The sequence below is a fragment of the Rattus rattus genome, chromosome 10 (genome assembly GCF_011064425.1).
Source record: "Rattus rattus isolate New Zealand chromosome 10, Rrattus_CSIRO_v1, whole genome shotgun sequence".
In the NCBI taxonomy this organism is placed as follows: Eukaryota; Metazoa; Chordata; class Mammalia; order Rodentia; family Muridae; genus Rattus; species Rattus rattus.
In genome coordinates, this window is record NC_046163.1 from 36,053,771 (window position 1) to 36,066,662 (window position 12,892).

A 12,892-nucleotide genomic window follows, 5' to 3' on the forward strand; every position below is an offset into this window, starting at 1 on the left:
TCTCCTTCTCCTCGACCCACGTCCCTGCTGGTCCCTGCCGGCTTATCACAGGGAACAGGTGGTGACGATTAGCAAGGAGACTCCATGATTACATATTTCTTCACTGCAGCACCTCCACGGTTCCTGTAGGCCAAAGTACAAAGTATGACTTGATCAGGAATTCTAGCCTTCTCCCTCTACATCTTGCCCGTTTAGTGATTCATTGCTAATATTATGCTTGAGAAGGCCCATTAACTGAAGACCATGTGCAAAAAACCTCAGAAGAACTGGGTACACGGAAATTATAGGAAACACATTCCCATTTTAATTAGGATGGGGCTCATCTAGGAGCCATCTGGCTGCTATATATATTTCCAAAAATTATAAAAATAGGAGGCGAAAGAATGAAAGCAAAACACTGAGCTAAGCATAGTTCTTAACTCCAAGGTTTACTGTTCAAGATCCGTAAGGGAACCCTTGTCATGTAATTTCCGAGTTCCTTCCAACAGGTAAATTTTCTGACACTTTGTGCAATAGGAAGTCCCAAGAATAACAACAAGGGGGATTGGTAGAGCGCTCACCTAGCAAGCAGAAGGCCCTGGGTTCGGTCCCCAGCTCTGGGGGAGGGGGGTGTTCGGGGATAACAACAAGGGTCCTCAGAGAGGGACAACTCCTTTTCGAATGCAAATACCCAGTGGTCAGACAGACAGTGGCTATGTGCATGTGATTAAGTACAACACTGCTCAGCCTTCTCCTTAATCAGACCTCCACTAACTGTTGTCCCCAGTAAAGCATAGATAGTCAAATCTGGATGAATCAGACCTCTACTAACTGTTGTCTCTGGTAAAGTATAGATAGTCAAATCTGGATGAATTAAGTAAAGGAAAACCATCTCCCTAAGCCATCTGGCTGTTAACAGACTGTGAGCAGACAACTCTCAAAATCTAACTCTGTCAAGCCTCGAATGGTGGGGCAAACAGCAAGGATGCTAATGCCATGGGCCAAAATGAGTGCAGCTTCCAGTGTGCACTCACCACACTCTGGTGAGTGTCAAGACAGAGGTGTCAAAACGTACAATTCAGTTTTATTTGTATGCTGAGAGCTTGCTTTTCCACTCCACTGGGATTATTTTTTTTTTAAAGACTAAGTCTTGTATAGTCCAGGGCTGAACTCATGGCCCTCCTGCTAACACTGCACAAGTGCTGTAATTACAGACATGGCTACACTGCCCAACTCCACAAGGCCATTTTAAAATGTGCACAAGCTCACTCTGCTATATGCCTACAGACTACATTGTACAGCAGTGGAACAAGATAAATGACAAGAAGATAACAGGGTGCTGCTTCGTTCTACAATTCACTCAACAACTCAAACCATTAATCTAAGAAATAGGACCAACACAAAAATGGAGCAAACGACTTTGCTGAGACGCTCCCATCTACATTTGAGGTTCTTTAACAAAGGTAAACAACACAAAAGCAAAATTCTCAGCAATGCCTTGCCTTGAGCCAGATGATGTGACATTCATTCTGAAGAACCAATACTCCTTCCTGTTCTTTTCATGAAGGAAGCAGCAGAAAGTGAAAGTTAAAGTCAAGTCCTAATGACACAGCCATTGCTCACCCCACTGTTAAGCCGGGACAAAAGCTGTGTGGGTGCAACTAAAATGTAATTGTTTTTATTGGTTATTTTTTAAGTTAGCACACAGAGTAATGGGTTTCATTATGCTAACTGTAATTGTGATGGTATTGGCTTTGGCAGGGCACTCAGTAAAAGCTGTTCCTGGCAATTATGCACACGCAGTGTCAGGAGAGTGGGTTCAGTATGAGCTCCAGGTCTTTCTCCATTTGGTCAACAGTAAACATTGCAGGGTGCAGTGGTAAAGGAAACAGAAAGGCAGCAGCACCTTTAGCACCTCTGACCCAAAGAGACAGCCAAACAGGCTTTTCCTTTCTATAAAATGCACTTGGGAACTAAAGTCTGGCTAACTGACTTTGATTTTATATATGTGTGTACATATACACATATATACATACATATATATATTACAGGGTATGCATATTTTATGCAGAATGGAGACTCTTCCCTCATATTACATATAAATAGCACTTCCAAACCTGTTTGTTTTGTTCTGGCTGGCCTGGAACCTGAAGCAATCTTTCTGTCCCCCTCCCCACCAGCAGGGACTGTAGACATGTACTACCCCATCTGGTCTTGGAGCTGTTTTGTTTGTTGTGCTGGGGATGGTGCCCAGAGCCTTGGGAATGCTAACCAAATGTCCCACCACTGAGCTATACACCCCAGTCATATCGGTCTTTCTAATTACCAAAGAAATAGGAAGTTTTAACAGTTCCAAAATTGGGCTGGAGAGATGGCTCAGCGGTTAAGAGCGCTGACTGCTCTTCCAGAGGTCCTGAGTCCAATTCCCAGCAACCACATGGTGGCTCACAGCCATCTGTAATGTTCTCTTCTGGTGTGTCTGGAGACAGTGACAGTGTACTCATGTACATGAAATAAATAAATCTTTAAAAAAAAAACAGTTCCAAAATTAAGACAAAAAGATTCACATTGGAAATCCAGATTCTAAGTGTTAAGTTTTGAAATCTCATTACCTTCTTGAAAAGGCCTCAGAAGCACACACTCATCAATTCTGTACTGTAAACAATTCATCTATTCAGGTACAACAGAAATTTATACTGGGGGAATGAAATTAAATTATTACATTATCACTATTCAACTTTGAAGAATTATAGTGAGAGCAGATGTGGAAAAAAGGGAAGTGTGCTTTCATGCTTGTGACTCATGAGTTGACACATACGGGTATGAGACTGCAGGGTGGCACTAGTCTCTCTTCTCTTTTGAAAGAAGGAGAGGAACTGTTTAGCTGGGCCTCGCTGTGCTGTGTAGCTGATCCACTGCCACCTTAGTGTGGAGGGATCACAGGCTGTGCCCACACCTGCCTGTGACTTGGCGTTATTCTTCACAACTCTGTTCCACGTCTACACCCCTGGACACAAGCTCAGTGTGATGTTCAGGACAGATTTCTGAACCTGTGGGCTTCAATGGAGTGTAACTAGTCCCCGATCATCCTGAATTCTAAAAACTCCTTAATAGGGTATTAAAGGCTTATTCTATTTTCTTTTTTCTTTTTTTTTTTTTTTTTTTTTTTCCTGGAGCTGGGGACCAAACCCAGGGCCTTGTGCTTGCTAGGCAAGCGCTCTACCACTGAGCTAAATCCCCAACCCCCTAAAGGCTTATTCTAAATCAATAGTTCTCAACCTGTGGGTCTCAGCCCTTTGGTGTCAAGTGACCCTTTCACAGGGGTCATTTAAGACCATTGTTGGGAAACAGATATTTACACTACAACTCCTAACAGTGGCAAAAATTACAGTTATGAAGTAGCAACAAAAATAACTTCACGGTTAGGGTCACCACAACATGAGGAACCGTAGGCACCAAAGGGCCTCAGTGTTAGGAAGGTTGAGAACACTGCTCTAAGTGAAGTAGCTCTCTCACTTCCACCTTGGCTTCTGACAAAGGAACTTATGGATGCTGGGTCTCCTCTTGGTTTACCGCTGCCCTTTGCTTCCACCATTCCTCACCCTCAACACCCTTACAACGCCCCCTTCTCTTACCTCCTCTTGTTTAAAGCCCAATCCTCTCTCAAGGCCCAGCTCTAAGGGCGCCTCCCAGCTTTTGACCAGTGTAGTTTTGTGCACAAATTGCCTTAAATTGCCTTGTACATCCCGTGCCCAGAAACATGATTCCTGAGGAGGATCCCCCTTGCTCCTTTACATTTGAGAAAGGGTGCCCAGGACCCAGCGTCTGGGCTGTATTTTATCCTTTTAGATTTGAGACAAACAGTTTATTATATACTCTGCAAGCTGGAATTTTAAGATCCTCCACTTCAGATGCAAGAAAAGAAAAGCAGGGTCACTGGGTATCTTCCAAACTACTCATGAAAACCTCCCTGGCATTCTCAAAGTAGCACTGCATGCCCGCTCTCCTTCATGTCCTCACCTCTGGCTGTAAATGTTCTCACAGTGCAACACTGTTCAGCTACACACAGTCATTTGTTCTCATGTTTGTTAAATGGAACAGAGCCTACTTCAAAGAACAGGCAGACTCAAGGTGATAACGTACCTCAGAGAGTGTTAAATAGACAAGAGGCAGTGCAAGCGGAACATTCGCCAACAGTCTCCACATGACAGGCTGGCAGAAACTCACCGCACAGCATTCTGGGAAGCAGACCTTCATGAGCAGTCTTCCTAGAACACTTACTTCACGCCCCAGCAGCCCACGTGGGGCTTGCCACCCAAGCTCATTTTCTCTCATCTCACACACACATACACCACAATCCTTCGTGTTGATACATGTTAAGAAGGACAAACCTTTGACTGTAAAGTGCTTCTACAAGAGCATTATAGATTCAGAGGGAAGGAAACATGGCCTCTTACTCTACAGGCCTTTGTTCAAGAGTCCATTGGTACTGCAAAGAAGACAGATAGGAAAAGGTATTGACAGAGGGTATAAACTGTGCAGTGAAAGCTCACATGTGCAGGTAGCTTAGAAGCGTGGAGAACACCTGGCCCAATACTTCCTGGGTTGGGGAGGTCCTTTAAGCCACCGCTCTAGGGAGGCTCCAAGTCTCATAAATAGCTGAGGCCCTTTGACTGGGCCTCTGATTGGACAACTTAAGGCTAATCCCAACTTTTATTCACAGCTAAGGAAACTGAAAGTTTCAGTAAAAGTGAATAGAAGTTTCACTTTTTTTGTTTGTTTGTTTGTTTGCTAGAATTTCCAGTCAAATTAAAATTAGGCTCTTCCAACATAAATGGAAGTCTTATGACTGTAAAATACCACAAAACAAGTAAATATTTAGCTGCAAACATTGTGTGCAGATGACTAGGTGATCTGTGGCACAGAGACTTTATTAAATAGTTAGTATGTAATCATATTTATGTGACCGTGTTCTCACCACGTCCCTATCCTGAATAAACTCTTAGGTTCCTTTTTACCAATCAATCTCTTTGGAAAGTGTTGGTTTCAGCAAAACTGAAGATTTGGTAAGTTTAAGAAAAAATAAGATCTTAATGCAAAGTTCTTATATTTGAATATTTATTGTGTATGTATGGGAAACATACCCAAGACATGTATAGAAGTCAAAAGACCTCCTTGTGGGTTGTGGGGACTGAACTCATGGGTCACCAGGCTTGGTGGCAAGTGCCTTTACCTTGAGAGAGGCTATACAGATAGTCTGGATCTAAATTTAATAACATTCTCTTGTGGATATTTCCATGCATAGACAACAGCAGTTCCTCCCACCAAATGGTGGGGTCTATTGTTTTTCTCTGCCTGATTGGAGCTGGCTTTGCAGCTTGTTTTGATCAGAAAGCTATACAAGTAACTTTGTACCACTTCTGAGCCTAGGCATATTGAGAGTCATTCATAGCCAACCCTAGTATGGGTCATTTACTAAAGTCTCCTTAACACAACCTTACTTGTACAGTGCAATCCAGGCCAACAGCACACATTCATACAACTACACACACTCAGCTTATGATGCCTAACCTTTGTATTTCAGCCACAGCCAACAGTGAAATTCCTAGCCTCTTAATACAGAGGGGGGAAAAATACTTTCTCCTAATGTACTGACCAAATTGGCATTAACATTACAGCAGTAAGTCACATTCTTAGTAGCTGTTACGGAAACACGGCCTACACTCTATCTCACACAAAAATCAGAAATACAGCATGCCTTCCACAGCCTTCATTCAGAAAACTAGCTGTGTTTAAATATGATGACTCTGTCCTTAAAACCATTTAAGGATTACGGCTTTTAAAATAACTTAAAGCTACCGGTATTTTAAAAAAAAAAAAATCTAATTCCTACAAGTCCAAGTTGGACTATTAGCTTTTCCTTAATATTTTCATTCCCATGCAAATAACCATACACTATCTATAAAATAAGACACTTCCATGTGCAGTCTTAACAGTTCCCCGTGAAGGACAGCAAGGAAAAATGACCACCAGACTTTAACCAAGCACTAAGGGAACTGTCCACGTGGGAGACTATCCCTTGTAACCTATCCCCATTTAAACCTTAATTCAAGACACCCTTCTAACCTTCTCCCTTTAAAAAAAAAGAAAAGACCTTCAGTAAAACCCAGTATACAAAAAAAGAGAAACATTTTTCAGTGACCTAGACAGTCAGTGGAAAGTACTTTAAAGGTTCAAGGTGTTTCATTACTCAGTTATCAGTACATAAACCACCATTTATGGCTGTTATAGAATGTTCTTCATATATGCTGTCGGAATATGGAATTTCAAATATTTCCTTCTAGTTTTTTGTTGCTGCTGTTGTTGTTTTTAACTCAGAATTGCCTTTCGGTGCAAATCACTACAGTTCTCAAAAGATATATAAACACTGCAATAAAAACACCTTAATATTTTATTTACTTATCCATTGTTTAGACAGAGTCTCGGTATATTGCTACCCATGCTGGCCCAGAACTCTTGGGCTCAAATGATCCTCCTACCTGGGGCTACAACCAGGCCTACTTGGCCCCTTAGTTTCCGCCCCTATGTTCTATAGTATGTCAGTGTGTCAAGCTTACAAACCACAAGAAGTAACTTTCAGAAATAAGAGACTTGAACGGATCTGTGCTGAATTGTCTAGGTGGCTCCAAGTTTGATCACTTTTTTGGCATACCCTTCTGCCCAGTGAGTTCTTTGAGGGCAGGAGATATGGTTTACTCTTTTTTTGTTTTTTTGGGTTTTTTTGTACTTTCCATGGCCCTAACAGAAGTGAATAGCAAGAGAGAGAGAGACCTTTATGGTTAAAAGCATTTCTGCTGGACTGTCAATGCTTTGGTTTAAAGGTGGCATTTATTTATTTATTTATTTATTTATTTATTTATTTACTTATTTATTTTTCTTTTTTTCGGAGCTGGGGACAGAACCCAGGGCCTTGCGCTTACTAGGCAAGTGCTCTACCACTGAGCTAAATCCCCCAACCCCCCTTTTTTAAAAAAAAAAAAAAAATGGAGAGATAAAGCTAAAATGAATTCAGAAACACAGTATAATAAAAACAGCAGAAATATTTACTATGTTTACCACTGTCACATATTCAAAATTGTCTACGTTGCTGCTACCGTCTGAAAATCATGCTTCCACCATTCCAGACTACTGCTGTTGCTAACCTGGTTTCTGACGAAATTGGGAACAAAGACAATCTGGAGATGTCAGGAGAAAGAATGATGAAAGTCCAAAAGGACATTACCCAAGAACGCTATATGACTAAGAGAAAGCTGAACCGGATCTTCAGGCATTACTGACAATGGTTTCTGAAACAAGGCCCAATACTACGTCTTCTGTGTTATTTTCTTATTATGCATGTGTGTGTTTATACATGTGGATGCATGTGTAGGTGTATGTGTACCTGTGAGTGTGTGTTGTGTGAGATGTTTGGTGTCAGATGCTCAGTGCTGTTCTTAATCCTTCTCCACTTTATTTACTGAGGCAGAGCTCCTCACTGAGCCTCGAACTCACTGGTTCAGCTAGTCTGATTAGTCAGCTAGCCCTGAGGATCTTGTCCCAGCCTCTGGAGTGCTGGGACTAAAAGCTGCCATGCATTCTCGGTTTTTATTTGGGTGCTGGGGATCTGAACCCAGGTCTTCCTGTTTGCATGGCAAGACCCTTACTCCCTGAGTCTTCTCTTCAGTCCTATTTTGTCTCCCAGAAGAACTACACAAAATAAAATACATACATACAGGGTGTGCACACACAGAAATATATATATATATATACACACACACACACACACACACACATACATACATACATACATACATACATACATACAGGGTGTGTACACACCCAGAACTACACATACTACAGGGTGTGTACACACAGAACTACATAAAATACATACAGGGTATGTATACACACAGAACTACATAAATACATACATACATGGTGTGTGTACACACAGAACTACACATACATACAGGGTGGGTACACACAGAACTATACATATGTACATACATACATACATACATACATACATACATACATACATACAGGGTATGTACACCCAGAACTACATAAAATACATACAGGGTATGTATACACACAGAACTACATAAATACATACATACATGGTGTGTGTACACACAGAACTACACATACATACACAAGGACTAAGAACAAGACATAAATTAAAAAGGTCTTTGGGCAATCACAACATGGCTACAAGGGTCAGACACTAATGTTGAGAAGAATCTGTATTATAGAACCTAATAAGCCTATTTAACTATCTTAAATTTGATCTGAGGAAGCAGAGTGACTTAGGTGTCTACTGCACAGAAGGCCAGAGCTGTACATCTTTCCCAGCCGTGCAGATCTAGTAAGTAAGAGAGTAAGGGTGTAGAGCCTCCATTTCACAATCACCTCTAATCCTTGTTTAATTACTGTCAGTGGTGGATCCTAGTAGAACTAAACCAGATAAGGATTACACTACATGTTTATAAAGAAACATGTAGTATACAACATATTGTAAGACTTTCCCACAATCGCATCCCTAAAATAAGACTTAGCACTTAATGCATTATTTCTCAACATTAGGTAAACAAGGAAAAGGTATGCAGAAACAGCAGTCAACATTTGAGAACACAGACTAGTAGACTTCCTTATTCTACACTTGGCTGTTCTTCTTATGCATTCAGAATTTCATATTCCTTGGCCTCCTTTTATAATGTACCTAAATTAACAGTTTCCTCCAACGTGGCCAGTACTTCTCCACAAAGTACAGACCTCAAACATACCAAAGTACACTGTCTCACTCTGCACTATCTGACACTCTCTAGGCTAGAGACAAGCACTTCTGTTGGTTTTGGCAAGAATTACATCAGAAGATCTTTTCATCATTTAAGACTAGTTTATTAATTTCTTTAATCAGCCCACATAGCAGAGGCCCTCTGCGTTACATTCTCTCCCAGGCAGCTCCTGCTGCCATGTTTACATTGTAAGTCGGTCAGAAGGGAATTTCAGTAGCAAGGGAAGGACTTCTGTTCTATGCCCCTGGTATGCTAGGTATGGTACCGGGAACTCCACGGTGTTCTGTTAATGGTAAAGCACTGGTTATCCTGCTAACTGCTCAGCTAGCCAGTCCAAGTGGCAGGAGGAAGAAAGTCTGTGCAGCTCCCCATGACCAGAGCGTGGACAGGCTGCAGGTGGCTGGAACACCATATAATCACAGAACTGAATCAAATAAACAATACCTTTTGTAGGTACCCGCCTTAATAACACACTTCTGACAGAAATCTGAAACACATTGTTTTTGCCTTTTAAAAAAAAAAATTCCTTTTGATTGAAAAACAGGAGCAGGGGAGTGTGAAAAGACCTAGTATTTACACTAGAACATTCCATGCTTCCCATTTATTAATTCAACCAACAGTTAATGTGCACCTACTATGCACTCCATGAATTACAACTGTAGGGTCCCGTGGTAACTGTGCCCTCTACCCCAATCCACAAATTATCTCAGGTTCGATCCCAGATCAACTGACATCCACGGCTCCTTCTGTCTATAAGTATGGGAGCTCTGAAGCAGTCTCCACTATGACAGCTTAGCACTCACCAGGTGTGAAATCAATCTGAAGGCTGAAGTTTCTGGCTTCGCACTGAAATGGTAGTCAAAGGGAGCTAATTCATGTCCTAAAAGTAAACAAATATTCACTTAGGAATTGAAGATTCTGAAGAGATTTTTAAAAACAACAGAAGCTTTAAGGCTGGAAGAAAAAACTTAAAATCTATGAATGGAAATCAAGAGAATGACTAAAGTAAATAATTATTAACAGCACAAAATAATTCTATAACATAGAAGATTATGAAAAATAAAAATCTGCGACTGGCTTTTTCCAAAGTATACTTTTGTTCAAAATATATTTTAAAAAGCAAGGCATGCGCTTTAAAAACAAGATGTACCGGTTTTCTCACTAGTTCTAAGGAAACAAAGCAAATCAATTTTCACAAGGAAAACTGTGAATTCCAGAGTTTTGTTTGTTTTCAAGACAGGGTTTCTCTGTATAGCCCTGGCTTCATGGAACTAACTCTGTAGTAGACCAGGCTGGCCTTGAACTCAGAGATCTGCCTGCCTCTGCCTCCCAAAGGCTGGAATTCAAGGTGTGAGCTGTGTCCACTGCCATCACCACCTGGTTAGACGTTTCTTTTTTAAACTGTCTTTTCCCTTCATCATTTTAATTTTTGTCCTTTATTGTGAGAGGCTAGACTTATGCACAGTACCTTTATTATTTTCCTCTATTATTGGCTTTTGAGGACGGACAGGTCTTACTATGTAGCCCTTGCTACCCTAGAACCCATAGATATATGCCTGCTTCTGCCTCAGGAATAGTGGGATTAAAGGGGCATACTAATTCCCCCCCAACTCCCCAACCCCGCAGTGTTCTCCTTTGATAAGTATTTTCTAATGTGAGACAGCATCTTGTTGACAGGTAGCAGTTAGTTCTGGGACACAAAGTCCAACATCTTCATAAACTTTAAGAAAGTTATTAATTTAATACAATAATTTAATTTTAAATTTGCCTGAGATTGGTTCAGAGCCTATGCAAAGAATTTAGCATCTTTAGTATCTGAACCTGTCCCTCAGGATAACATGCAGAGAAGTGCTTTCAGCTTGCTCAATGGGCTTGTATAAATTCAAGGAATGGGGAGCACACAGAGATCAATGTGAAATTACAACCCAAGCAATGCAGGCATGGTTAATGAATGACAGTCTTGACTTTACCCGATTATTGGTTGTATTATAAAGTCCTAGAGCTCAATAGTGAAAAGATCGCATTATTTCTTTCTTCCAACCGGAGCTAGCAAACCTCCAGAGGGAACCTGGCTGGGTAGAGATGACTCTCACAGCTGGCTCTAGATCCAAGTGACAGTGTTAAACATTTCCTTTCCCAAATTCTAAACGCCTTACCCATCCTACTGGAGACACAGTCTTTAAATGAAATAATTGTATAAGGACCATCCACGCCCTGTTGTTCCCCCCCTTTTCTTCTTTTTATCAGAAGCCTGACAGATCACTGACTCCTGATTAAAAAGAATGTCTTATCAGACTCCACAATCAAGGACACAGCCTGACAACGTTCACATTCATCATCAAGGCGACGTCTGGGCTCGCTCTTAATCGCCGGGCCATCACACCCGGAAATGAAACCGCCAGCGCAGCCCACTCTGGACAGTCTCATCTCAAGTTGTGCCCCTTGGCGCTCTGAGCGCACGACCCCAGTACACGGCTGCCCTCTCCGGCCCAGGGCCTGCAGGTCACTCGCTCTCCTCGGCCACCATGCGGGCCCGGTAGGGACTCAGCCAAAGCGCTCTCCTCGGCCACCAGGAGGGCCGCATAGGGACGGAGCGAGAGCGCACTGGCTCCCCGGGCCGCCGACACCAGCTTAGCTTGACAGGAGGACGACGCCAGGGCCAAGAGCCTCTGGGGACCGTGCTCAGCAGCGAGCACCGGTCACCGCAAGGACTCCCGATCGCCCGCAGCCTCACGGGGACGCCCGGAGCCCCGCATCCGGCCCCTGAGAGAGGTGCCCCGCCCCCCGCCGCCCGCGCTTTCCCGCCCGCCCTCCCTCCTTCCCGTCGTTGACGGGCAGGGGTCGCGCGCCCTCTCCAGCCGCGCCGCTCACCTAGCCGGCCTCAGGCTCGCTCCATAGCCGCCCGCGCGGTGCGGTGCGGCGCGGCCCCGGCCGCCCCCGCCGCCTCCGGGGAGGGGCAGCCCCACGCCGCGCTCACCGCCCCGGCCGCTGCCGCCGCCACTGCGGCTCCCGCCCACCGCCGGCCCCGCCATTCCCCGGCCGCCGCTCCCCGCGGAGCCGGCTGCTCCACACCCACCCCCGCCTCCGCGCTGCCTGGCTGTTGGTACGGTCCTAGCGGAACGCCCTCCCTGCGGCCAATCCTAGCGCGCACTCGGCGCAGCCCCGCCCCCGTTGCGGGTGGGCGGGACTACCGGGCAGCTCCGGACCGCCCTCTTTAACCCCTTCACCCTCATTCCTGCTGCGCTGTGCTCCGCAGGCACCGTCGGCGGTTTTCTCCAAACCTGTTTACGTAAACTAGCGTCGGGATTCTCTCTTACCTTCACGATTTCTTTCCTGCAGTCATCTAGGTGAAGTTCTATTCGGAAGAAATAATCGTCTTCTTTCTTTTGCTCTTCTGCCTTGACTTCTCCTTGGAGATTCTGCCCCAAAGTGCCCTTCCCTGACCAAAAGAGCCAGACTTCCCACCTTGGGAATCGCTCCAGCTTTGGCCCAGAGCACAGCTTTTCCCCACTGTACCGTTTCAGTAGCTCTGAACAAAATCCTGATTATTTTATTGTAGTAGCTTTTTTTTTTTTAAATGTTTGTGCCTTGCCGTGGACTGTAAGCCCTAAGAGGGCAAATCCGACACGTCTTGGTTTCCAGTGCCCCGCACCCACCCACTAGATGAATGAATGAGATGCTCCTCCCCTTAACGTGTGCCCACTCCACACAGTAGCTACTGTATAATGCATACATTTATCCACCACTATAGTCAGCCTACATGTAGCCTGCTTGACCCTAAAATACGGTGTACGTTCTACACTGGATACAATTTGTATAGGGGAGCCTTTTCTTTCAAGAAGGAAGAAATGATCTTTTTTTCTCTCTCCCTGGCCACTGGGCATGCCATATAATGCATGAGTATAAGGCTCCTTGGAAAATGGAAGTTAAACACAGTACCTACTTGACAGGATTGTGTCGAGGTTTAAATAGGAAATGTGTGGAGAAAATACGTTATTGTGTGAAGTTTGTGTGTGTGTGTGTGTGTGTGTGTGTATGTGTGTGTGTGTAGCACTTTCAATCAAGAGACTCAGAGA

The 12,892-nt window shown here is 43.7% G+C and overlaps 1 long non-coding RNA gene across 1 annotated transcript; it reads right to left on the reverse strand.

The window, feature by feature from the left end:
- Window positions 1-6: 6 nt before the first annotated feature.
- LOC116911107 lies at window positions 7-11,790 on the reverse strand. The gene is made up of 3 exons (XR_004389313.1): window positions 11,688-11,790; window positions 9,620-9,696; window positions 7-123 (listed from the first exon to the last, which is right to left on the reverse strand). It is a non-coding gene; the product is annotated as an uncharacterized LOC116911107 (long non-coding RNA).
- Window positions 11,791-12,892: the final 1,102 nt, after the last annotated feature.